This window comes from Canis lupus, chromosome 13 (assembly GCF_011100685.1).
Source record: "Canis lupus familiaris isolate Mischka breed German Shepherd chromosome 13, alternate assembly UU_Cfam_GSD_1.0, whole genome shotgun sequence".
NCBI classification, from domain to species: Eukaryota; Metazoa; Chordata; class Mammalia; order Carnivora; family Canidae; genus Canis; species Canis lupus.
The window spans coordinates 15,616,800-15,643,497 of record NC_049234.1 but is presented as its reverse complement, the minus strand read 5'-3'; the positions used below and the strand labels follow the sequence as shown (position 1 = coordinate 15,643,497).

The window sequence follows — 26,698 nt, the reverse complement described above, 5'->3', positions numbered from 1 at the left end:
ACCTATTACATATTTTTTTAAGTGACTTTAGCCTTTGTAATATCCATTTTAATTACTTGATGCATCCCAACACCTATCTGAAGGTTAATTTAATTATAATTTTGGTTCTGAAATGAGAGCAAGATAGGCAAAACAAATTAAAAACCAACTTCTACTTGTGACTTCTCTGTGATGTCATTATTCAGACATCATCTTTTCCTCTGAAAGATGTATAAATAAATAGTACATCAGCCTATTATTTTCTCGATTCTATTAAGTAGTTCTGAACATATAAGAGTTCCTGAAAGAGATTTTGGTTTTTGTTCCAGCTTTGCTTTATGATTCCATTAATTTTTTTGGAAAGACAGTCGTTACTCACTGTAACTTTTAAAAATACCATTCAACTGATGGAGTTAAGACTGGTCATATAGATATTAATTTTAGTCAAGGCCCATGTTACTAATTTTTCTCATGACATGTTAGTCTAATTGTTGAATGATTAATAATTTCTTTTATCAACTGTTCCTGGATATAACTTTGAGACTTTTAAAATCAGGTATTTGCTGTATCTGGCAGCTGAATTTTTATGTTATTAAATCGATTTGATTATGAATCGGAGAAACACAAACGATTATATTTAATACCACCTTCAACTTATTATTGGAAATATTAATTACAAATTTTCCACCTCAGTTCTGCAAACTTGGGTAAGTTTTAGAAAATAACTTAGATGCAAATGGCCAGTGGAAGCAATGACATCCAAGTAAGGAGTAAAATAAAACATTATTTTCTGTAACTTATAAGCAAATCTTAAGAGTTGTGTTTTTTTTTTTTTTTTTTTTTGCATTACAAATTTGCATTACATTCACTGCATGTAAGATGTGGTAAATTACTATAGGAAACTCACTGTCATTTAAACCTCAATTACTGTGAACTGTTTATTTAACTCTCTATCCCATTACTGTTTATCCTACTTTTAAATGTCCCGTTCTTAAGACAATTTCTGTTGTTGAAAGAGTGTTCTAATTATTTACATTTTGCTTTTTCTTTGGCTTCTGATAAACTTTAAGTAAGGAAACTGTTACTTGTAAGGTCTTAGGCTGATAGTAAAAATCATAATGTACACATTATACATATAAATGTGTACATGATCTTGCCTTTTCAGTTTGTCATTTAACTCTTTAGTGTTACACATATTTATTTGTGTGTACCTGTGTACAGACCTATCATTTATTTGTACTCCCAGATATGTTCAATGCATCATTGCTATTTTTAATTATGTATATACATGCTCTCTTCTCACTCCCCGAATAATTCGATATGTCATTGGCAATAATAAACACTTAAAGATGAGACCAGTAGGGAATTGAAATGGAAAACAGAGGGGGTAGATATTAGTGTAAGCAGACTTTCCTCCTTTTTTTTGTTTCATGTTGAGTTGCTATTTAAAAAGATATGTGTGTATGTGTGTGTGTGTGTGTGTGTGTGTGTGTGTGAACAGAAGGGGGACATGGATACTGTACAATCCATTATAACGTAAGGAACTACTAAAATATATGGCTTTATTTATTTATATATTTTTGACACGGGAAACTTTGACCTCTTTGCCTGTGGTACTTGGGAATTTTAGATAAACCCCTTTGAGGTCACACTCATCAGTTCCGGCTTTGCGTGACAAAAAGCACTCTCTAGCTTCTGGTGCGCTACTGTGCTGTTTTCCTTCAGGACTGGAAGTCCTGTAAGTTAATTTGGCATTTGAAAGCACCACTAGAATTTTTCCTTTTTGAAAATCCTCTGGATGGGTTTCAGAGGAGTAAGCAGAGATCACGGGCAGTGTGATGTTCATTTTAGGATGCTAAAGAAAATTATGCTGAGAGCAAGCGTGCTTCCACTGGATTATTTTTCAATGCTTTATTACCATTTTTTACCCATTTTTTTTTCTCCTCTTTGGGATCTAATATTTCAGTTTAAGGAGGAATAAAGATTTCTTCTTATACTGGAAAAATGTGCCAGCTGTAGGGTTTTTACCTACATTTCTTAATAATATGTACATTTTGGTGGGGAGGGGCGGGGAACAATATAAGAAGAGGAAGAAACTTGTATACTATAAAATAATAATATGATTTTATTGTTTGCTGTTGAATAGGCCTTTGCCGTTCCATTTCTATGAGGAAATCCATTGAATGAAATAAAGTTTTGTTATAATTTTGAAATGATTGTAAGCACTAACTGTGACCTACTTCCGGCAAAAGGATTAAGACAGTATTAGTTACTCAGTGCTTCCACCAAACTCTATATTCCCAGTTTATAAATATGAATTTGACCATTTGATCACAGATGATGTTTGAGATGAATGTATCTTGATTCAGGGAAGAGAGTACCTAAATTATTCTCTAAATAATAAAAAGAGAGTACCTAAATAAAAAGAGAGTACTTAAATTATTCCATCAGTATGCTTTAGATTTGCAAGAAGTACAGTGCCAAGTATCATGTTGTCAGTCCTTTGAGATTTTTTAGTAAAGAGTTTTGCTCGTTTATAGTAGATTGTATTCAAGTGATATCAAGCACAGGCTGCTTAACGTATTTGTGCATTGAGCTGTAGTGAAGTTCAATAAATGATTCTATTTCCATCAAAGTTTAGGGAGTAATGTACTAGAATAGTAGCCATCTACTTAATGATGGTTCTGAGGTTTGGAATTTGTAACTGATTTTTAGGAGCTATGGCATAAGTGTAATAATAGGTAGAAATATTTAGAGTGATCACCTTTTATAAAAGTTAGTTCTGTCTTTCATGTCTAGGAAAATATAGCAGTGAATGTTTGCTTTTTGTATGTTTTGTCTCCAAGCAGAGGAAACTGACAGTTTTATGTTTTAAGTGCCGAAAGTTGTTCTTGGCTAAGCAGTCCCTGAGTTAATCACTGGGATGTTAAGTTGAATTTTTGTCTTTGAAAAGTTTTTGAATTTTAAAGTGAAATATGCTTCCATTATTTCCAAATTGACATCCTGCATTCTGGATTGGTTTTTAGAGAAATGTTTTCCAAATTCTCTTGGATTGCTTGAAGTCCATTGATTTTGAAATATTTAGTTTTGTTTTTTTAAGCCTTTCAAAAAGGGGAGGAAAAACTTCATCTTTTTAGGATTTTCTTATTACAGAATCCTCCTATTTACCATTAAATGCAAATTAATTTTGCAATTATTTTGTATACTGCTTTTTTCCTTTTGTGTTCTTTTCAGATGCATCAGAAATAGAACATTTTGATGCATCAGAAATAGAACAGTGATTTCAGCTCTGCCACCACACCTTTCTGACCTTTCTGGGATGAGATATTGTGGTCATTGCTAAGGAGTCACTACAGAGAAATCTTGTCTTATGTCATCTGCACACTTTCATTTTTACTTCAAAAAAGAGTAGTATTTGAAAATCATATATTTATTCTAATTGCAAATATTATGAATGTTGTAAAATAACATGACATTTAGTTTTTTCTCATTTGCGCCTTAGGCAACTTGTATCTAAAAATTTGTTTGAAGGGATAAGAAAAAGTATTTTAACTAGCTTTGAAGTTAATTTATGATAGTCTTGTGGAATTCTCCAAAATTAATTTGAAAATATGAAATACTGTCAGCGCACAGGGTTAGTATTAACTTTGTATATGTAGTGGCAACTTTAACCTGACGTATTTTAATGTAAATGATGTTTTAGTACAAAGAAGATTTTCTCTGGTTTTGCCTGTATTTTATTTTATTTTTTGCAAGCTGTTTGCTTAAAATGATTGGCATCCTTAAATTATGGTTATGTGTAAAACAAATAAGGCTGCTACTATAAAGAAGCAACAGCTCTGCACATTCATCTTAAAGACTATTTTAAAATATTTTCGTTTGGAACGAATGCATCAGGCCCCAAAGAAATAGATAGTATCCCTAACACATCGCCCACACTATTCTCTCGAAGTGGAATTAACTCTGAGAGAGCGCATTATTTCCACTCCTAGTGTAGTTCATTTCGTAGTATTTTGGTGTCTCTGCTGGTAGAAATGTAGACATTTCAACCAACCACCTCCTACTTTGGCTCCTGTGATATCAGGTGAACATTTGGCCAAAACTTTTGGTCCAGTCCAGTGTAATCAAAACCATGTTGTGGAATTAGGCTAATGTGATGATTTCAAGTCATGTTTAATGTGTTTTTTTGAAAAAATAATTTTTAAAAATTTACCTATTTGGGATATAATTGGAAGAGCTGGGACAGTGTGTTTAGATTTAATTCAAAGCCCCTAAATACTGGTATAAAGCATTAAAACAGGGCAGCCCGGGTGGCTCAGCGGTTTAGCACTGCCTTCAGCCCAGGGCCTGATCCTAGAGACCCGGGATCGAGTCCCATGTCGGGCTCCCTGCATGGAGCCTGCTTCTCCCTCTGCCTGTGTCTCTGCCTCTCTCTCTCTCTCTCTCTCTCTGTCTCTCATGAATAAATAAATAAAATCTTAAAAAAAAATAAAGCATTAAAACATTCTATAGATCACTTCTTTTCCTAATGTAGGGGAAAGTGGGGTTTATTTGAGTAAACACGTTTGTAGAAATAATTGGTTCCCTTTTATTTTGACAAAACATGATCATGTAAAAATATGAGCAGATTTTCTTTTTTTTTATGAGATTTTCTGAGCCCAATAATATGTGAACTTTATTTCTTTAGGTTCCATCAGTAAAACCATGTACAAAAGAAAATGAACAGAAGAATACATTTAATCAACTATCTGAGGTCAGATGTAGAGTGAACTGCGTACCCTGCAAGAGAATTCTCTTAGTTCTGTGCTTGTATTCTAAAACTTGGCCCCCATCTCCTTTGCTCATGGGCACATTTCATCAGGTGTGTGAGAGTGTGCAGTGTTCTGTTTCCCACAGACGGGTGGAAATGTGGATTTAGGCTTGAGAGCCTTCTAACAGTTTTCTGTTGAGGAAAAGTGGAAGCTGGCTAATGAAACACTTCTTAATGACTGAACTTCCCCTGAATGATCCCTCTAAAATCTACAACTCAAGTTTAAACTTTGTTTCTTCGTTTTTCTTTCATTCAGGTATAAGTCAGAGTGATCATGGGATCATATTTTCTTTCAAGTGATAGAAATTAAGGACATAAGCTATTATCCATTCTAGCAGAAGCATCTTACTTTTGCAAAGGAGAGGATTGAGGATGAAGTAGAGTGAATTTCTCATGATCGCACAGCTACTGAGAAAAAGACTGAGCTTAGAACCTCTGTCTGGTCACCATCTCCATTTATACATACAACACTAGACATCGGTTTGAGGTTTGTTGAGGAAGTCGGCCTCGTACTTGAAACTCACTACTCTTCATTTTTCCTTTTGTAGATGGATTTGAGAATAGAATTAGAATATCCTTTATTCATATGCAGTGGGGAATCAGTCATGTAATAAATCAGTTGGTACATTCACATTATTTCCTTATCAATACCTTATGAAGACAAGGAAATCAGATGTGTAATCCAGAAGTTATCCTGAAAGTTAAAAAGTTACTGCAGAAAATTTAGGCTTAATGCTCTTTTGGACCTCTGAACAATACAAGCCTCTTTAGATTTGTGTATATAAAATTCAGTTGGTAAAGAATTGGTTATAAAATGGTCACTAATAAGGAGTGAGTTTGTGTTATTCTTCTCCCTGTAGTTTAGTAGTTTAAAATACCTCCCAACATTTATCTGTTTTGAGGCCAACTTTAAAAATAAAAACAGTCCATTTGAATTAAGGATTTTTTTATCTTCCAAGAAACTGGATTTTTCTTTATTCATAACAGCCATAAGCCCCTTGGCAGGTTGAGAACTATAGACAGCATCTGTGAGATTAGGCCTGAAATGTGCAATTAGTTATTAAAACGTGGTTGAGAAACCATTCGTGGCATTTTAATAAACTCCTCAGCGTTTAGGAAAACAAATTAACAAAGGAATAATAAGGAACTTCATTTATTTTAAATGCTGTTATTAATTTTGTCTTTTGAATGATAAATTTCAGCTTAAATGTAGTAAAAATGATATATTTTAAAATATAAATGTAATGCCTTTATTTTTCTTTTAAAATTTCTTTGAAGTTACATTTTTATCCATGACCCTGCCGTACAATATGAATGCAATTAACAGTTCTTCACTGGTTATTGTTAAGCTAATTTTAATCATTTACTCCGTCGCATTGGAAAAACAGGAAAAATTCTTTGTCATCTTATACATATGAGGTGTATTTTACCCAAATTTCTTGTTTCTTTTATCTTTTATTTCTAATAGTTATGTAATCTAGAGGTTGGTGCAACTCCCCTCATCAGTGAGATTTTATGATTTATAACCTCTGGTGGCACTCTCTTTTCCATTTCTGTTTTAAAGAATTTTGGTGAGTGCCTTGCAGAGAAATGTTGGACCTAAGACATTTTCCCAAACTGTTTTAGAAGATGGTTCCTGGAGGGCCCTTGGAAAGCAGGAAGGAGGTGTGTCAGGCCCTGGAAATGGCAGATTTGGTCCAGGGTCTGCCCTTCAGCCCGTTTTGTATCGAGTTGCCAGGAGAAGATACCTGTTGGACTGCCTTTTATTTGTCTGAGTTTGTGTCTTAGCCAGAGGGCAGGCTTGTCTTTTTTTTTTTTTTTTTTTAATCTGGTTGTTTTGTTGAACTAATATTTCTTTCAGATGAAAACCCTTTATAAATGACTGCTCTGAATAGTATTACTTTAAAATAAGAAAGTTTGCCAGTGGAAAAATGATCACATTCAGTCAGAAATAATTACATCAGAGAATAATTAAATAATCTTTAATATTAAAAAGCAGTCCTTCTAGAATGGGTTGAGGAGCCATCTTAATGAGTATGGCGACCATCCCACATAAAACCTCCTTCTTGGTCTAGTGAGCATACTATACAGAGAAAGGCTGAAAACTTCCATTATTTTGACATTATTATCTAGGATTTTTGCCCTCATCTTCCTCTGGCAATTGATTATGTCGTTTATTTTTATTTTATTTTATTTTTTTTAAAGATTTTATTTATTTATTCATAGAGACAGAGAGAGAGAGAGAGAGACAGATTGGTAGAGACACAGGCAGAGGGAGAAGCAGGCATCATACAGAGAGCCTGACGTGGGACTCGATCCAGGGTCTCCAGGATCACGCCCTGGGCTGCAGGTGGTGCTAAACCGCTGTGCCACCGGGGCTGCCCTATGTCGTTTATTTTTTATGTAGTTGATTTTTTTTTAATTCTACTGTTTATTAGAGTTGAACACCCAATGTTTACCTGATGAAACCATAGGAAACACTGTTAATGCTTATCTCGCCCTGGTTTTTCTTAGTGTTATTTTGGGGTTTGTTTTTCTACTGATCCTTTCCCTATATTCCAAGTATCTCTTTTTCTCCATTGACTTTAAGAGATTGGAACCTTACCATGTACTCTTGGCATTGCAGATGAAAATAAATTTTAAGTGGCTCTTACTCTGGGCTTTGTTTATCAGAAAGTACTTTTTTTGTTGGCTTTTAAAACAGGTCACGTCAAGATAAGGTTTAAATAAGATGAGTTTTTGTATTTCCTTTCCACTTATCAAAGGATTTGCTTTCCTGATAAATCAGTATACATTTAATTTTTTTTTTTTACCCCTTCGGATCCACAACTTGGCTAATATATTCATCCACATTTAGTATACCCCTTCTCAAACATTCCTTAAGCTGTTTTATACTTGTTCTCCCAGCACGTATTTCTAAACAAAGACTATCCTGGATGTTTTATAGAAGGTAGCTACATGGCATTTATTTTCTGCTCATTTGGATTCTAATCCAATTACAGTTCATGGAGCATTCTTAGAATCTAGGAAGAGTCTAGTTGCAATTCTATAGCTAATATATAGCTTCTGAAGCTTGGAGATAGGTTATGGTTTAAGCACCTGACTGATTTTAGGTAACAGTGCACAGATAATGAATATAGCTCCCTTAAAAGTTTAGAAAAATACAAGGTAAAACAAAACAAAAGGCTACTCTCTATTTCCAGATGGATTCCATCTTGTACTTGGCATGGCACAAAGTCAAAATGTTGCACTTTGAGATTTATTAATTAGAATGTTTCTAAGCCAGATATGGAATCTGTTCTCCTTTTTCAGATAAAAGATAAACCTACTCAGCTATAAAAATAACTTTAGAGTGGGAAAAATGTTGAAGTCTCGAATCTGCGTTTTCTTTTCATATATACCTCCATTTCTCAACAAAGTGAAATCTACCAGGTTCCTCCTTTTGTTGACACTGTGGTATTGCGGGCACCAGTGGCCTTGTGGCAGCCCAGCCCTATGGGCTTTCCATCTGACTGCATCTCCTAAGTGAATTGGATGCTGCCAACCATTCTCTTGAGTATCTCTCCTGGCTTGGCTTCCAGGGGCCAGGGCATCCCTACCACACTTGTTTTAATCCTTCTTTGACTTTTAATCTCTGCACTTTTTCTTAGTATTCTATGTTTTTAACTTTTGATCTGAATGAAGTAACTCTGGAGGCTTCACCTCCAGACCTAACTTGGCTTCTGAGTTCTAATATCAGTCGTCTTCAGATGCCAGAGGTACTTGTTTATAAATCTGTTTATCATCATTAGCCTGGCGTTCGGGACTCTAAGCTTTGTTTTGTTTTGTTTTAAAGATTTTATTTATTTATTCATGAAAGACACAGAGAGAGAGAGAGAGAGAGAGAGGCAGAAACACAGGCAGAGGGAGAAGCAGGCTCCCCCCGGGGAGCCTGATGTGGGGCAAGATCCCAGGACCCCGGGATCATGACCTGAGCCAAAGGCGACACTCAACCACTGAGCCACAGGTGCCTCACAGGACTCTAAGCTTTGTTCCCAGTTTACCAATTCTGTCTCTGCTATACTATGTGTTCTCTCCTCAGAGTAATACTTAGTCCTGGAACATTCCCAAACCAGCCTTCATTCATGTTCTTACCTCTATGAGATGCTTTTCATCCAACCGTAACTGTAGGAATTTTACCTACTCCTCGGATGTTGACTTCTCTTATTCTTCCTGAAGCCTTCAGATTTATAGTCATTTAGATTTACACATCTCTGCCCCGTGCTCCCATTTGTTTGTGGCTTTGGCCCATACCGGAATCTACTTGGCATTGGAAGGCTGAGGAGAGTAAGAGGATACCCAATTTATTTCTGTCCTCTTGACAAAGCCTTAGATGCAGTGGTTTCTCAAAAGTGTTGCGTTAAATTGGCACATGGGGAAAGGACACTTTGGCCAGAAGAGCATGAGACTTTTAGGTATTGACAAAATTGTGAAATTGGGTTGTTAAGTTTCAGAGACGTAAAGGATTATCTGATGTTATATAATTAATAGCCCTAATGAAGGGCTTGAAGTTTGCCCTAATGTATTGTTCCTAAAGTATACTACTGCTGGTTACAACTTAACATGACGTGTTTTGCATCGTACTTTGAAATTCTGTCTTGTAGTGATTAACATCATTGAACCAGGTGTGACAGTGCTGGTAAAACTGAGGTAAAGGAAGGCCCAAACACATTTGTGAGTTACAGAAAAACAAAAACCCATAATTACCTTGTGCTTTACTGATAACTGTGTTTGAGACACTACAAAATAATCAAAGGTACAGAGTGATAGATGATGTGCCCTTAATACATGAAGGTTAACAATGTTTGGTCCCGTGGTCATGAGCCAGAGACGTGTAGTGTTTTTTTTTTTTTTTTTTTTTTTGAGACGTGTAGTTTTAACTTCCACAGATTGAATGTTTGTCGGCCCAGATACTGCGTCCTGACGTTTGAGGAGAGTGGCTTACTTATTGGCCTCACGGTGCAAGTTACCTGTAAGGGGTCCAGTGTTTGGATGCTAACGGAGCAAGGAAGATTTAGACCTTGCGGAGATCTAGCACAGATACTGGTGAATAGGGTTGGTCAGGAGCTGAGTGGAAGCTCAGTAATGCTGCTCCGGGATGGCCACATTTATGGCAGTGAACGATATTGAACCTCCTCTTGCTCCTTTAAATTTCCATGTCTCCTTGAGGGATGGCCAGTAAAGTGATCACTGAGTAAGAGCTACTGAGACATTTCTCATGTTGAAACAAGAATGCCTGAGACTTCTTTGATTGTTTGATTTTTACTAATTACTTTTAATTTCATTTGAAAAGCCAAGGAACAATTTTGAAGTTGTTTTTTTTTTTTTTTTTTTTTTTAAGACCGTATTCTTGGCCTTCTCTCTGTAATGGTTTTTTTTTTTTTTTAACTACAAATCTTTCTTTTTTTTTTTTAATTTTTATTTATTTATGATAGGCACACAGTGAGAGAGAGAGAGGCAGAGACACAGGCAGAGGGAGAAACAGGCTCCATGCACCGGGAGCACAATGTGGGATTCGATCCCGGGTCTCCAGGATCGTGCCCTGGGCCAAAGGCAGGCGCTAAACCACTGCACCACCCAGGGATCCCCACAAATCTTTCTTTTATCTCAGAATTGGGAATTCCCTTTGATTTAATATATGAATCTGTTAAGCACTTAAATATTATTTTAAACAGCTCTGGAAAATCATGAAGGCTTGCTGTTACTGTGCATTCCCAAATCTGTAGGGGCATGGAACCGTGAAGGAGAAATCAAGGAGAGGATCTATTTAATGAATTTCTTTACTTCTAGGACAGTTAGTTACTTGGAGGGCTCTCATTTATCTGTTTCTTTCTTAATAACAAAACATTCCAAAGCTTCCTAGAAACCTTAGCTAATTGCATATTTCAGACATACTTTTCTGATGTCACCTTATGTCTATCAGCAAGTTAAAAAATCCTTTGAAGGGGATTGTTGGGTTTTTAAAAGTAATAGCTGCCTGAAATTTACAAACTATTTAAGTGATAGTAGAAGGAGTTTCATGGAAGAGTACATTCTAGTTAATAAGTAGGAATTTTTAAATGCTCTGTACTTTTCCACAACTGAAGGAGTGCATACTTTTGGTTGAAAGTGAGTAGGCGAAATGTAGTCCTCCTGCTTTTCTGGTAGTCTTGGTGGCTTAGAAATCTCTTGATTGTAGTTTCATAATTCCTGACATGACTATCTAGCTCTCATGTCTGCTAATGCAGAAATAGGAAGGAAATGTATGTTTTGGCTCCATTAAAATGTTCCTTATCAGACTGTATGTAGGAGGAGTGGTCACTGAAGATGCCTCTATTTGCCAGCTGGACGGCGTGTGCACCGCGCTAGTTTCCTGTCTGCTAAAGCTGTGTGGTGCCCTTTAATGATGGGAAGGAGCACATTATTAAATGTGTTGGCCCCGTCGTCCGTGGCAGTGTTTTCACTTGTGAAAATCAGGGAGCAGAGGGCATGCAAACTTTGCCCAAAGGCTGGATAGAGTTTGCATAGAAATGAGCTACGTGTGGCAACAACTGATTTGGTGGATGCCTCGCTAGCACTGATCACTAAAAAGAAGTGAGAGCGACCAAAGGCCATAGGTGAGCTCGGTTTACAGGGGAAAAGCTCCTTCCCCCAGAGGTTAGTCTTTACTTAGGGGCCACCTTCAAATGACGGTAATGGTTCACATTTGTGGAGCAAATGTGTATTGTCTCCACCTGAGGTAGGAACTGCTGTCATCTATGATTCTCAGGGAATTCGCCTACGCTGGGACAGGTAGCTAGAGCAGAATCAGGATTTGAACCCAGGCAGTCTGGCTGGAGAGCTAAGGCTTGGTAAGCGCATCTACTTCACTTCTCGTTTGCTGTGAGCAGGGTTTTCAGTTGCTGTGTAATCCAGGGGTTTCGAAGACTAGGTGACTTTCATATGAGCGCTGTCTCAGTCCATTTTCTTCTTAAACCCTAATCTACCTTTGTTCATTTTCAGAGAAATAAAGCCATCGTCTTTATATGTGACATTTTAAAATCCGGTTTTAGTAGTAACTCACATTCAACTTGTGTTCTTTCCATAGAGGTAGCTGCAATCTCGTGTTAAAAAAAAAATCTGTATGAGTCTAAGTAACTGTCTCTTCTTGGCTCCATTACAGTAAAAAGGCTGTGGTCAGCAAACTCTTGTAGGGTGAAGTTGTTGAATGACATGGGGATGTGGTACTGTCCTGTTAATCCTCAGGGCTTTGTGTTTCTTAAATTATTTGCACTCCTGGACAACTGCCCCTGCTCCAAATGGGGTCTTAGCGTGGCATTCTTACTTGGCTTCTGTGTGTTAACAAAAACATTAAAAGGAAAGGTCGGTTTGGGTTAGGCATACAGACAAACAAACAAACCCTTTATCATCCTTTAGATTGTCTCTGTTGGATTAATTTTAAAAAGTAATTTATATTTTATGAATGAGCTTTAAAGGTCCAGTGTGTTTTGGTGGTTAGTATAGTCTCATAAGCAAAAGCCAAGAGTGAAACTGCTCCCCCCCCCCTTTATTTTCTTTTAAGGAGAAAAAAAAAAAAATCAGGACCGCAGATCAGTAGCAGCAGTAGGATTCCATTTAACTGCTTCTCAAGAAGCTCCAGCCCCAGTGAGTTGGCTGCGTCTTGGAAGGAGGCTGCTTGCTGGCTGCTGCCCGTGGCCTCCCGAGCTGCGGCGACAGGAGCTTTGTGTGTGTCGGTGGCGAGCGCGGACCCCGCGCGGACCCCCCGCCTGCAGCAGCCGCCGCGCGCTCCGCTCCGCGCCGGGCCGGGCCAGGGGTGGGGGTGGGGGTGGGGGGTGCTGCCGCGGGCCGCCCCAGGAGGCTGGTGCGCGCTCGGCCCGCGCGTCCCTGCGGGAGGCTGGTGCGCGCCGGGCCCCAAGCGCCCCCCCACGCGCGACCCCCGCCGGCCTGGACCCTGCACCCGCCGGCCCGCCGCGCGCCCCCCCCTGCGCCCTCCCTGCGCCCCCGCCGGCCTGGACCCCGCCCCCGCCGGCCCGCTGCGCGCCCCCCCTGCGTCCCCGCCGGCCTGGACCCCGCACCCGCCGGCCCGCCGCGCGCCCCCCCTGCGTCCCCGCCGGCCTGGACCCCGCACCCACCGGCCCGCCGCGCGCCCCCCCTGCGCTCTCCCTGCGCCCCCGCCGGCCCCGCTGCGCGCCCCCCCTGCGGCCCCCCCCCCGGCGCCCCCCCTGCGCCCCCGCCGGCCTGGACCCCGCACCCGCCGGCCCGCCGCGCGCCCCCCCTGCGTCCCCGCCGGCCTGGACCCCGCACCCACCGGCCCGCCGCGCGCCCCCCCTGCGCTCTCCCTGCGCCCCCCGCCGGCCCGCTGCGCGCCCCCCCCTGCGGCCCCCCCCCCCGGCGCCCCCCCTGCGCCCCCGCCGGCCTGGACCCCGCACCCGCCGGCCCGCCGCGCGCCCCCCCTGCGTCCCCGCCGGCCTGGACCCCGCACCCACCGGCCCGCCGCGCGCCCCCCCCTGCGCTCTCCCTGCGCCCCCGCCGGCCTGGACCCCGCCCCCGCCGGCCCGCTGCGCGCCCCCCCCTGCGCCCCCCCCCCCCCGGCGCCCCCCCTGCGCCCCCGCCGGCCTGGACCCCGCACCCGCCGGCCCGCCGCGCGCGCGTCCGCGCTCCTCCTGTGCGCCCGCGGCTCCCGCGTCCCCACCCCGCGCTGCCCACCCCGCGCTCCCCGCCCCGCCGTCTCCAGGAACGCTCCCGCGCTCTGCTCTGCTCTCGGCCCTTCCCTGGCTTCCTCGGGGCCGGGCCCCCCTTTGCTTTGACCTTCTCCGGGCGTCCCTCGTGCGCAGCCTCCCGAGGCGGCTTGACCGGCGCTTCCTCCCCATCCATCCTAACTGTCCACCTGCGCTCCGTGGGCAGCTCGTAGACGCTCGCCCGTAGAGACCACCAGGTTCTGGTTTTGCGTGAACCCAGCGACTGTGGAACGATCAGCTTTTAGGTCTGACCCGTCCTTTCTCATGCACAGTTTTCCAGGAGCTGCTTCAGCCAGGTACCGCTGATGTTTGGAAGCATATTTACTTACGCAAACATTCTTGAGTACATGGAGGGATCCTGTCTCCTGCATTCTCCATCAGAAAGCCCCGAAGACAATAAACATAAAGTCACATGCGCTAAGTCACGATGTAGGTTATCATTTAGTACTTTCTATGAGCACATGAAGCTTCTCTGCAGTGGCTGAGGCTTCTACTTTTTGGACTTTGTATTTTTTGCAAGGAACACATTTTGAAACGGCTGCCCTGCATGGATCCCCATCAGGTCTTATCCCTCTCTGCATTATCAAGCTTATTTTTAAAATTAGTTTTTTTTTTAAGGCCATGCTTTTTACACCCTTTGTATTAGTCCTTTTCTGGAAACCCATATTATTAAGGGCCTAGGATGAAATATCAGTGTTTTTAGTAGCGCTGCTCTTCAATTCCTTACCGCAAGAAGTTTTTAACAAAACGCTTGAACTTTATTGGCTCATATAATGTATACCCAGTTGCTCCATTTTTGCCTCCAAGATTCTAGTGTGACTGATGTAAAGAAAATAGATTAATATATACCTGGATCTAAGGGGGGCATTTTAACTTTAAGGGGACAGGGTTTTTATATTGATGCCTTGGTTGATTTTAAATTCCCTCCACCCCAAAATGGAAATTTAGCTCCTTCTTTTTAACTTGTAACAGATTAGCTTTTAGTGTTGCTTTCCATAGGGAAATATGCTTGTTAAGTTGACATCATAAGTTGATTTCATAAGACAGCATAAAACTGGAGCTGTTGTGTTGGGAAAAAAAAAATGCCCTTAAATATAAGAAATGATTTAATAAAGAAGATCTTTTTCAAGTAACATGTTGAAAAGAAAATGATCATCTTATGATTAAAAACATCAGCAATACTAAACCAATTATTAGTAAGTACTGTTCTGTCCTCAAATTTTTAAGTGCGTAATTACGCCGTGCAATCTAAAGTACTGAAGTCACACCATCAGGAGCTTCGTTGTAACATACAAATGGTAAAGACAGAGTCCACCATACATTTTTCTTATTGTTGGAGCAGCCATGTCTAGAGTTTAGGAGACACTTACTTTAGTAGTTAGAAATGTGCATCATGATATTTTTGAACCTTTTTTGTTTTGCTTTGTTTTGTTTTTTTTTTTCCTCTTATTTGAGCATTTTGGCCTCTTTCCAAGCGTATTTGTTCTCCGGATATGTACAGTACAGTACAGATTAAAATATAGAAGTTTCAGCCACCCCATGCCTTCTGGGACATGTGATTGTCTGGAATAGGCTTATGTCCAGCTGTGTTTAGAAGCTCACTAGGTTGCAGCTATGTTTTCTTATCTGTGGTGTGGCTTACTTGGAATAAAATCAGAATTAGAGTAAATCTAATTCTCTAACTTCTCTAGGTTACAGTTTTCCCATCTATAGGCTCTGAGCAGTACTACCTGAGAACAGATTGTGGAGGGTTAAATCAATTAAATAATATATGTAAAACAGGTTTGGTGATTGCCAAAAGGCTGTGTGAATATTTATTACTATAATAATAATAATAATTATAATTATTGTTCTGGTTCTAATCTTTTAACTTTTCATGTATCGTTAACTATGGGAGTATCCATTAGACTGTTCAGATTGGTGTTTCTAAGGTTTTATTTTATCTTTTAATTTAAAACTTATATTTAGGATATATATGGAGTAGAATTCTAGCTATTAGCTGTTGTAGGGAAGAGTGGCACCAATTGTTCCAGAAAACTACTTGGCGTCGTTCCCTTGGAGGAATACACACACACACACACACACACACACACACACACACACACACATATGTATATATATTTTTTCATTCATTCTTATGTCTGGATTTCTTTTGTAAGAACTTTGGTGTGTAAGTCTATTCTGAATTGTAAAAGTTCTTAAATGTTTTCGAGGTATTTTTTTGCATTGTCTGTGGCATTTTGTGGGTCACTAGTGACCTATGTCATCGTTTTTTAAAAAATGTTTGTGTGCTGATACTTAATTTTAATACATGACTTTTTAAATACTTTTTGAAAGCCAGAGATTTCCTCTCATAGCTCGCTTTTTTGGTATTAATTTCATGATATTTCTTCCTCTTCTTTTTTAAAATGAATGAGTCTTACCAAATTCTCCTCCAGGATTAATCACTGGCTTCTTTGTCAGTAGGTTGTGGTAACTTTGTCAGACTTCATCACTTAATCCTTCCTAAGGCGTGGTCTCTCACAGATAATATTTTGTGATTCTTTCTGGATATTTCAGAATTTATCTTTGCTTTCGTATATGGGATATGTGCCACATGATTACAAACACTTGGTGAATAAAAATGATTTGTTACTACTGAGGTCACCCAGTTTTCTGCAGGAGGATAATAAATAGTCACATGATTTCATAACCATGGTAGGTAGTAACGCCATGGGGTGCAGTGATTCTGAGGAATCATTTGCAACCGTATGTCCTAAGTTTTCAAGCTAAGAGTGTGTGTGTGTGTTCTCTTTTTTTGTTCCTTTTTGAAAAGTAAGCATGCTTTTAACATCAGAGATAAGAATTCTATTTATCTACAAAACATATCTATTAAAGATATAATATGATTAAAAATTAATAAAGGTGTGTTTTTTTAGGAGGAGGAGGTCAAAGTATTTTCTTAACAGTGACACATGAAATGTCATTCATTTTCTTTCTAGGGGAAATTACATTGAACCATTGGAATTGTTTTTTATTTGATAGAAAAGAAGTCCCTACTGAGAGCACTAATCCTAAAATTTTGCTGGCAATTGTGCTATCAAATTATACTTGGAATAAATAATTCACAAGTTCTGTATAAGGGGGCTTGCAGGGTATATTGATGAAATGGCTAGAATTTCTCTGTTAGATAAGTTTTCAAATAATGGAGGAAGTTCTGGAAATTATGTAAGAATTTTCAAAGTGAGATTGTCAGAGGATTTGAGTGATACCAATTCTCTGCAATCTCTTTACCATTTAGACTGTTCCCTATTTATTTTGTATTCTACAGTTGAGTCAATAGGCTCATATCTGTATTTGTAGTTATATTTATATTTTGTTTGTGATTATTATATATGTGTGTAGTATTTGGTAATAAGTATGCATGCATACTTTAAAAATGCTCATTCTTTGGACTTTGGAAATTAAGGAAGTTGAATATGAAGCTTTTCATTTCCACATCACAATTGTGTTTCAATACAGAGCTTCAGTAACTGGAAGCCATTTCTATATTCTGGTAATTTGATAACCCACTTTGAAATGTATTTGTTGAGCTCATTGTAATTCCATGTGTCTCTAATGAAAGGCATGTGAAGGTATGGGTTGAAAGAATTAACCGAGGTTAGTCCTTACAGAAACCCTGCTTGCCCCTTTTGGGCAATCTTTAACCTGGCACCCACTCGTGTGCTTGCTAAGATGGAGTTTTCCAGAATTTAAATGATGTCATATTTGAAAGCGATGCCAAGAAACAATGTGGCAGTTTCTAAATTTTGTGAAGCTAAAATCCCTGGTTACAAGAAAGAGTACATGTCACAGATGAGTAGTTAGTAATGACTTCAGTTTAGCAGGAAAAGACCAATTCCCATATGCTGATTCTAGTCTCATAACAAAGAATGTTATAGAAAGATTGCACAGTATTTAACAAGCTGTGAGTTAATGTGACAGTGTCAGTGGATCTAGTTCCAGAAGGATAATCACTTTACCATATTTCTTCAAAAATATTTTAAGTTATACAGAAAACGCACTACAAATGAATCCAGACTGTTCCCACTGCACTCCACCCCCCTCAGTTAGGCAGTAATACTGAGTTTAGTTGAACAATTAAAATTCTTGAGATTGCCTGATCCTGAGGACCTGGATAAATAAATAAGTCTGACTGTCAGACTAAACCTCACAGGTTTATGTCCTGTATACTGGCAGGTGGGTATAAATGAGAATGTCATCCTTGAGTATTTGAGACTTAGTTTTCAGGACATCTGTTTACCTCTCACTGAGAACCACTCCTACTCTGAACATGGACTATGTTCTTCAACATTTGTGGGCACCTTAGAAGTCAAGAAAATGAAGTCAGGTTGCATTGCTTTCACCTCTACGGAGCATGTACTGTGGGCCATCCTAGGTATGATGGATTTGTTATCCACGAATCTTTTCCGAGGCCTTTCCCAGTGACTTGATCCTTAGGCACATTCATACTGGTACTACGATTTCTGTGCCACTGTGAATGGTAAGAAACTGGTTGATTTAACTTTTAATCATAGGCTTGACTGTGTTCCTTTAAAGCTTAGAGCTCATGCTCATCATGTGGCTGTTGCAAAGACTCTTAAAGAAGGCAGGGGTGGAGAAAGGAGGGGGGGGTTCTTATTTCCTTTAGTGCAGTAGGGTAAAAACGCATATTCTCCATCATGGAAGAAGATAGCTTTTTTCAATTCCGAGAATATTGTTTTATCATTCCACTAATGAGACTGTCTCTCTTTTTCCAATGAACATAAATAGTTGGGTATTAGGACGGGGAGGTACATAAAATTAGCAATCCATCATGAAGAAATTTCTACAAAATGCCTTTTATTTTTTTCTTGGAAAGCAGTTATGAAGTTGATAAGTCAATGAGATGCAAATAAGATTATATTTAAATCCGATTTTTCAATTTTTCCATTGTTTAAGATATTCTCTGGTAACAGACTATGGAATTAAGGAGTTCTGGTACTGTAAATGTGTATGCTACTGTTGCTGGGTATTGACTTGCTTTGAGAAGTTAAGAGCTCCTCTTTTGTTAAAAAAACAATACTTTTGTAGCCCGTGCTTACCTCACGAGGCAATAGGTTCCACTGCCACTAATTGATTTACCCTGTACTGTAGTGTACAAACTTTGATTTCAAGCAAAAAACTTAATGGATTATTTAAAAAGTGAAAACGAGAAATTAAGTGGAATTCACTTTTCCCTTTTCTATCTAAAAATGTTTGGCTGCCTTCTATTTTTAAATTCTATAATGACCATGAATTTATTTCAAGAAGTACCTCTTTCTTCCCAATAGATACTGGCAACCTGATGTCATTATTCATTCATCATAGATGACGCGCCCACCCTGCACATTCCCCACTAGGAGCTTATAGTCCGGTAGCAGAAGAGTGGGGAGTGTGCCAATAATTTCAGCCCGCTGCCTTTTATGGCCTCTTCCAGTTTATATGGTCTTATGCATTTAATTTTGGCTTCTCATTTCCTTTTAAAAATAACTGTGAAGTAGATGAGTTATGTAATTTATTATAGGAGTTAGGACAATATAGAGAAATTCAGAGAAGAAGATCAAACCCTGGCGAGAACCACTCGATTTTGGTTTAGACGCTTCCGTAATCCTTTGAGTGTGTGTCTAACTGTGTGTGTATAAGTGCGAGCATTTCTCTTTTTATTCTCTCATCCAACCTTGAAAAGGAGGCACTGTTGCCAGGAGTTGATTTTGGAAGTACAAGGAGATCTCTGCCCACAACTTTTTGCAAGGCCTGTTACTTCAAAGTTGAGAACAGTGGCAGATATTTTGGCTAAAACTGCGGTGCTGGCTGGTGCCTAAGGTACCTTCATGGCCTTAACATAAATTCTCAGCTCAGCTGTTCTCCTTTTGCTCCTGTCTGGGCTGCAGAATCTTAGACTGATTGTTTGAATGGGCACGAAGAGGGCTGATCTCTGCCTCCAAGCGGCCTGATTTTGGAGTGCTCCTACTTTAAAAACAAATTTCCATCTGGATGCCGAGCAACTGGGAGACTTGAGTAGTTACCAGGAAGTAGTGCTGGAAGTGAAATCTTAGCTGAGCCCTTAGTCCTTAAAGCTGAGGCCTGCCAGGTCTTCCTCTGTGTATAGACCTGGCTTGAAATAAAGAGGTGTGTTATATTGAGGTCTTCCTGGCTTTTTTAACTCTGACTCGCGTGGATCAGAGTGGACTAGTTTTGGAGTTTTGTGGAGCTTTAGACCAAGTTCTGAGTGAGCTCCCCAAAGGGACTAGAAAGATCTGGAATCATTTTGAAAAACTTGCTTTTAAGTTACTTTGGAAAACTTCATAAAATGCTTCAGGACTAAGAACTTATGAGTTTAAAATGGTTTCTTTCTTTTCCGAAGATTTTATTTGAGAGACGGAAAGAGAGCTTGAGCAGAGAGAGGGAGAAGCAGACTCCCTGCTGGGCAGGGAGCCCCATGCGGGACTTGATCCCAGGATCCTAACCTGAGCGAAGGCAGCTGCTCCACAGAGTGAGCCCCCCAGGTGCCCTGGAGTTAAAATGGTTTTAGAATAAACAGGGCTAAGGTAAAAATGCTAAGTACCGACAGGCAATTCGGAAACAAATGGGTGTCAAGTCGCTTAGTTAGTTGATTAACTATTCTTGTCTTTTCAATAAGCTTCACTCAGCTTATTCACTAAATTTCAGTAACTTCAATAACGTTCACCCAACAAACATTTACTAAGCAGCACCGATTCATTTATAGGTACTGTACTTGGTTATGAGAATATCAATACAAATGACCATGATGAAAACACTGTCCATGTAGGAATATGAATATTGAAGCAGATAAGTAAAATATTATTAGTCATAACTCCAACTTGAACTATAGAAAAATACAGTGACACATACATGCCTAAATAATCCAGTATCATTAATGTGTCACAAAGTATTTATTTTAAGAGATTTTATTTGTTTTATTTATTATTCAAGAGAGAGAGAACAAGCGCCAGCAGGGGAGGGGCAGGGGGAGAAGCAGACCCCCCTCCACACCCCGCCGCTGAGCAGGGAGCCTGACCTGGGACTTCATCCCAGGACTGTGGGATCATGACCTGAGCTGACGGAAGACACTTAACTGACTGAGCCACCCAGGCTCCCCGATGTGTCACAAATTTATATCAGCAACCCTATCCTTTCATGTGATTCGGTAACATATCTTTGATTTTTTTTTAAAGATTTTATTTATTTATTCATGAGAGACATAGAGAGAGAGGCAGAGACACAAGCAGAGAGAGAAGCGGCTCCCTGCGGGGAACCCGACATGGGACTCGATCCCGGGTCTCCAGGATCACGCCCTGAGCCAAAGGCAGGCGCTCAACTGCTGAGCCACCGGGCGTCCCCGTATCTTTGATTTTTTAAAAAAATTCTTTGATGATCAGAATTGAAACATTTGATTTTTTTGAAATATATAATACCTGTTCATTTTTTTTTTTTTACCTTTCTTCAGTGTATGCTTCACACCACTTCTAGTCCAGTTTTCCTGATACCTTTTATTTAGAAAATCCACGTGGATTCCTCTTTTCCATAAGTACTCTGGCCTTGTCCACTGGGATTCTAGATTCTATCTTACTAACCTTTGCAACCACATATTTTAGTAACTCAGATTCTTCCCTGTCCCTTGACATATGTTTATACTGGAGAGAAACCCTTTGTTTCTCTTACTCCTCTTTCCTGCAGTGCTTTCTCGTCCCCAGAGCTGTGCCATTCTTATTTCTCCCCCAGGCTTATCTCTCCTCTCTGCTGCCTTAAATATTTGCACTCTTAGTGACCAAATTACGTTATTGTATTATGAGGGAAAAAAATAGTGGACATAATAACAATACTCATAAAAATAATAGCAGATATTAGGACTTAATATTTGTCTTCAAGGGACTTCATTGTTTGCCTTGCCGATTTTGGTGCAAAGTCCTATTATATCCTGTATTATTACTGAGGTCTTTATTGTAAGCCCCATTTCTTTGCCAGAAGGAGCTAGTTTCTTAAGCAATAGTTTTCTCTTAAGTTTTTTCTCCTTTTGATATTTGGCCACATTGTTTTAAACATACTAGGTGCTCAATAAATACATACCAAATGAATGAATGAATTGACTAGAAATTTTGGTATGAAATGCTCTTGCCTATAGGCAGGATGTATATATGACACCTGATGTTGCTTTGGTACTTTATTTTCCAGCTTGATGAACAAGAGTGCTTTTTTAAACCATTAGTATCCTATACTCATGATGTAGTAATTAGAAACTTTACTGAGAATTAAATGTGTCAACTTTTACCTGATAGCTATTTATTAAGCTTTGGGAAGAGGTCAGTTTTAAACAAAGTATATATATGCACATATCTATTAATATATTAACTTATATACATGAACATCAGTTAATTCAGAATATAAACCTTATATTTCCAGGATTATAGGTAATTGCTTATGATAAGAAACTATAGTACTGGGAGGCCCGGGTGGCTCAGCAGTTGAGCGTCTGCCTTCGGCTCAGGGTGTGATCCTTGAGTCTCGGAATTGAGTCCCACATTGGGCTCCCCATAGGGAGCCTGCTTCTCCCTCTGCCTGTGTCTCTGCCTCTCTCTCTGTGTCTCTCATGAATAAATAAAATCTTTAAGAAAAAAACCCAGATAATTGTTTAGATATTAAATTATTTTTTATCTTAATAAGGCTTATCCCATTACATAACTATGTAGAAATTTTACCCATAATCCAGTAGTTTGTATGAAATTTGTATAGAGAGTTTATGTAAAATTTTGTGAGCATATATGATGAATGAATTGTGTAGTATTTTCAGGAAAATAAGGCATCTTCCACAGAATTTATGCTTTAATTCCTTGTTTCAGACAGTTGATGATTTTAACCAAACACCACTGAAATTGCTAACACCACTGAACGTGTTTCAGTTCTGTTAGGAAGCCACATTGTCTCTTGAGAGAAAATGAGCTCTTCCGCTTGCAGAATCACTGAATTACACAGTTCTCCCCCTTCATCTGGCCAGCTTCTGCTGCCTTTCAGTTTATAGTCATTTTTCACCCAGAACACTTTCTTACACCAAATCTAAATCAGCCTCTGTGTTGTGTTTTTCTTTTCTTGGGCTAGACTGTAAACTCACTGAAGGAGGGCTTTGTGGCTACCTTCTTCAGGTGTATCCTCAGCACTTCGCTTGAGGCCCACAAAATATGTATAAATGTGAATTGTAGTGGTCCTCTGTTGTCTGTGGTTTTGCTTTCCATGGTTCGTTACCTGTGGCAACTGCGATCTAGAAGTAGATGATCCTCCTCTGACATAGTGTCAGGAGGTCAGTGGTAGCTTAATGCCACCTCAATAAGCCTTTGACATTCTGCTCACTTCTTATCATGTAGGCATCTTTATCACATTGTCACAAGAAGGGTGAGTACAGTTCCGTAAGGTATTTTGAGACAGTGACCACATTCATGGAACTTTTATTACAGCATATTGTTACAATTGTTCTATTTTATTATTATCATTAATGTCTTATGCCTAATTTATAAGTGAACTCTATCATAAGTATAGATAGGTCAACAGACAGATCTATTTAGGAAAAAAACATAGTATATAAAGGTTTAAGGCACCCAGTGGGGGTCTTGGAACATATCCCCCGAGGATAAGAGGGTCTACTGTAATTTATTCTTGATTGTGAGTGTCTGGTATCATAGCATTTGATCAGTTTTATAATAGGTATTCAGAAAAATAGAATTCAGTGCTAAATTCTGAGGGGTACTGATGCCAACAGATACAATTGACTTTGATTTCTGAAAAAAAATCCTGATGGCAGCTTGTTTCGGTAATCATTTGCCATTTTTTCATGAGGATGAAGTGAAGGGTGCACAGGAGGATAAACTATGGGACGTGTCGACATCAGTAACTTTATCCCAAGTTACTGAATCAAACAGTGAAGTGGTTCTTTTTCAAGTAGTATTCTTGGTCATCAGAATATATTCTCGAATAGTGCTATCGTTTAACTTGTTAGCATGATGCAGAGTATTTCTTGCAGTTTTTTTCACTGCATACACTGGACTGTGGACATTACCCTCCAGAGTTTGCCTAGAATTTTAGCTCATTTGGACCATATGGATATTTTGTGAAGGAGGATTCCATTTTTATTTCCATAAGTCAAAGTAGCATATTTTGGCACCTAAAGCATTCCCCCTCGACCCCCAGAATATGGTCAACACTTAATAGGCTACAATTTTCTTAGAGACTTCTATAATGTCTTAATCTATAATCTTCTTTTTTTTAAGAAGATTTTATTTTTTATTTATTCATGAGAGACACAGAGAGAGACAGAGACCTAGACAGAGGGAGAAGCAGAAGTTCCCAGTGGGGAACTCGATCCCAGGACCCTGGGATCAGGACCTGAGCCAAAGGCAGATGCTCAACTGCTGAACCACTCAGGTGTCCCTATAGTGTCTCACTCTTAGTGTAATTTGCTCTATTTCAACACCATAGTGGGGCTTTCTTAATGTTATAACAAAATTAGAAGTACTGTATGTTACTCCTGTGAGATATTAACTTTTTCATGAGGTCATTTTAAAAGTGATAGTAATTTATTTTCTGAATAGCACCCTGCTTTGTGGTCTAAATAAACAAGGCATCATTTGGAGGTATGAAGATGATAGTGATATTACCGGATACCAATTTTGTTTGTTTACATGAACTCTGCACTAATAATAATCTGGCCTTGAAATAACTAAGTAAAACTGTTATTATGAAATGTTGTGAAACAAAAAGTTCAAAAGAATAATGGAAGCAGTTAATTTTAAATAATACCACACAGGGTCCCTGTTGTCTGGGCATTGAGCTGTTCCTTTCACCAACACCTTTTCCCATCCATGCGTATACTTGTTCACCGTAGTCAGCAGTTAAATGTATAGAGAGCCTGGGTGCTCTGACGTCCAGAACACATAGAGCATCAGTAGATGTGGGGCCAGCCAACCAGTTGTTACTCTGTTTACACCAAAGGTTCCTGAGCTTGTTCAGGTGACCGTATTCTTGGACTTTGTGGTTCTCTTTGAGGAGGGGACTCTGTGAAATAGTGTTAAATTATTCTATCCAACAAACGTGGGACAATTTCTGTAGGATAAAATTGTATTTTATGTCTGCTCGTACCTACAAAACAAACACTAAATGAAATAGTTTTAAGAGATAATATTTTCACGTGTCTCTGTTGACGTTTGTGTGCTGCTTGTTCATTCATTTTTAGAAGCCATGTGATAGTAGAAGCCAAAGTCTTAAAATATTAACCAGGTAGAAAGTTTAAAAGTTTATGTAAGGTGAGAAAACCATCGTTACTTGATTTGTGAGGTGGAGTACTTTGTTACACATTTTGAGAACAGCTACCATAGATGAAAGTAGAATCAGCCACACTTCATTTAAACACAGCATTTAATCAGCCTCATACAATTACTCAGAATTTAGGAAAAAGCCATGGTGTGGTTTTATGGGCTGTTTTTCATCTCTTCCATTCAGTCTTCTAAGGTAAGCAGGTTACCTTAACTTCTTTTCAGTTTTAAACGTTTTCTCATTTGTAAAATAAAGCTAATCAATTCCTTGCAGGCTTTCAGTGAGGAGGAAAGAGGGAATTATGTGAGCCAAAAAGCAAATGGCTTGTATGTACGTAACAGGTGCTCAGTGAGCTCTCTCCTCCCTTTGCTTAAATTGTAGTCCACGTGATACAGTGAATCGTCATGATACAGTTAATAACTACAGATTTGCGTCCTTGCCTTTTGTCCTTTTCTACCACTACCCCCACCACCAGAATCCGTTGACAGCGCTCTCCTCTCTCCCACCTTCTTCCTTTCTGGAGTGGCTGTTGCTTGCTGCTCTTGTCTTTGCCTCTGATCTCTTTCTGAACCTTTTACCCTTTTAGATTTCTCGTGTCCAGAACTTACATTCTTCTCATTACTCTTTTATTCTTCTACCACCTTGTTGCCTCCCTCAGTACATCTGGCTCTATGTGCCCTGCAGCCTGGCCTGAGTAACCAAGGACAGCCTTCCGCGCTATTGAATTGCTTTGGCCCATCAGGCTAGAAGAGCTGAGAGATTTCTTCTCAATATATGACTACGTGGTCCCTGCAGAGCACCTGCTGTTCTGCTGAAAAACCACACACACATGCATACATGCACTCACGTTTTAGCCGGAAGGTGCCCAATTGTAAGTCTATAGTTCAGTGAATTATTACAAAATAAATGCTCCGTGTAACTCTCACCCATGTCAAGAAATAGAAATTGCAAGCCCCCTTTGTTAGTACCCTTGTGCCCCTTCCTGGTCTCTGGTCTCTCTCTTCCCCCGGGAATTAATTAGTCTTCTGACTGATCCTGACTCTTTAGATTGGCTTTTTCCTTGTTTTTGAACTTTACATGAATTAAAGTATAGCGGCCTGTGCATCAACAAAATCCATGCTCTTGTGTCTGACGTCTTACACTCAACATCATGTATGTGAAATTCATGTTGTGTGTGATTTATTTTTATTACAGTATAAGGTTCTTTTTTTTTTTTTTAAGATGTTATTTGTTCATGAGACACACACACAGAGAGAGAGAGAGAGAGAGAGGCAGAGACACAGGCAGAAGGAGAAGCAGGCTCCATGCAGGGAGCCCAATGTGGGACCCGATCCTGGGTCTCCAGGATCACTCCCTGGGCCGAAGGCGGTGCTAAACCCCTGAGCCACCTGGGCTGCCCAGTATAAGGTTCTATTGTATGACCATGCATCCCATTATATAGTCATATACCACAAGTTTAATCTATTCTGTTGAAGTACATTTGGGTTGTTTCCAGTTTTGACAGTTCAAATGATGATGCTGTGAGCATTCTTGGGAATTGAACTTTTATTTTTATTTTTTTAAGGGGGCTCCATGCATGGAGCCCAGCTCAGGGCCTGAACTCACGACCTTGAGATATTACTCCTGAGCTGAGATCAAGAGTCGGATGCTTAACCTAAGACTGAGCCACCCAAATGTCCCCCTGAATTGAACTTTTAAATTGAACCTCTGGTTTTATGTCAGATGCTTTAAGTTGCTAGGAGTCCGATCCAAATGTTTGAGACTTTTCTGTATTCTTTTATGTCCTAGTCTATTC

At 39.6% G+C, this 26,698-nt stretch overlaps 1 protein-coding gene and 1 long non-coding RNA gene across 8 annotated transcripts in view; one reads left to right on the top strand and one right to left on the bottom strand.

Annotated features, from left to right (window-relative positions):
* The window catches only part of LOC119874431, a 33,498-nt gene extending 19,519 nt beyond the window's left edge, over positions 1–13,979 (bottom strand). The window contains exon 1 of the long non-coding RNA XR_005368569.1: positions 13,875–13,979. This is a non-coding gene — a long non-coding RNA (uncharacterized LOC119874431). The remainder of the gene's footprint in view (positions 1–13,874) is intronic.
* Positions 1–26,698, top strand: part of TRPS1 (transcriptional repressor GATA binding 1) — a 258,547-nt gene that overhangs the window by 9,448 nt on the left and 222,401 nt on the right. The gene's annotated exons all lie outside the window — the stretch shown is intronic.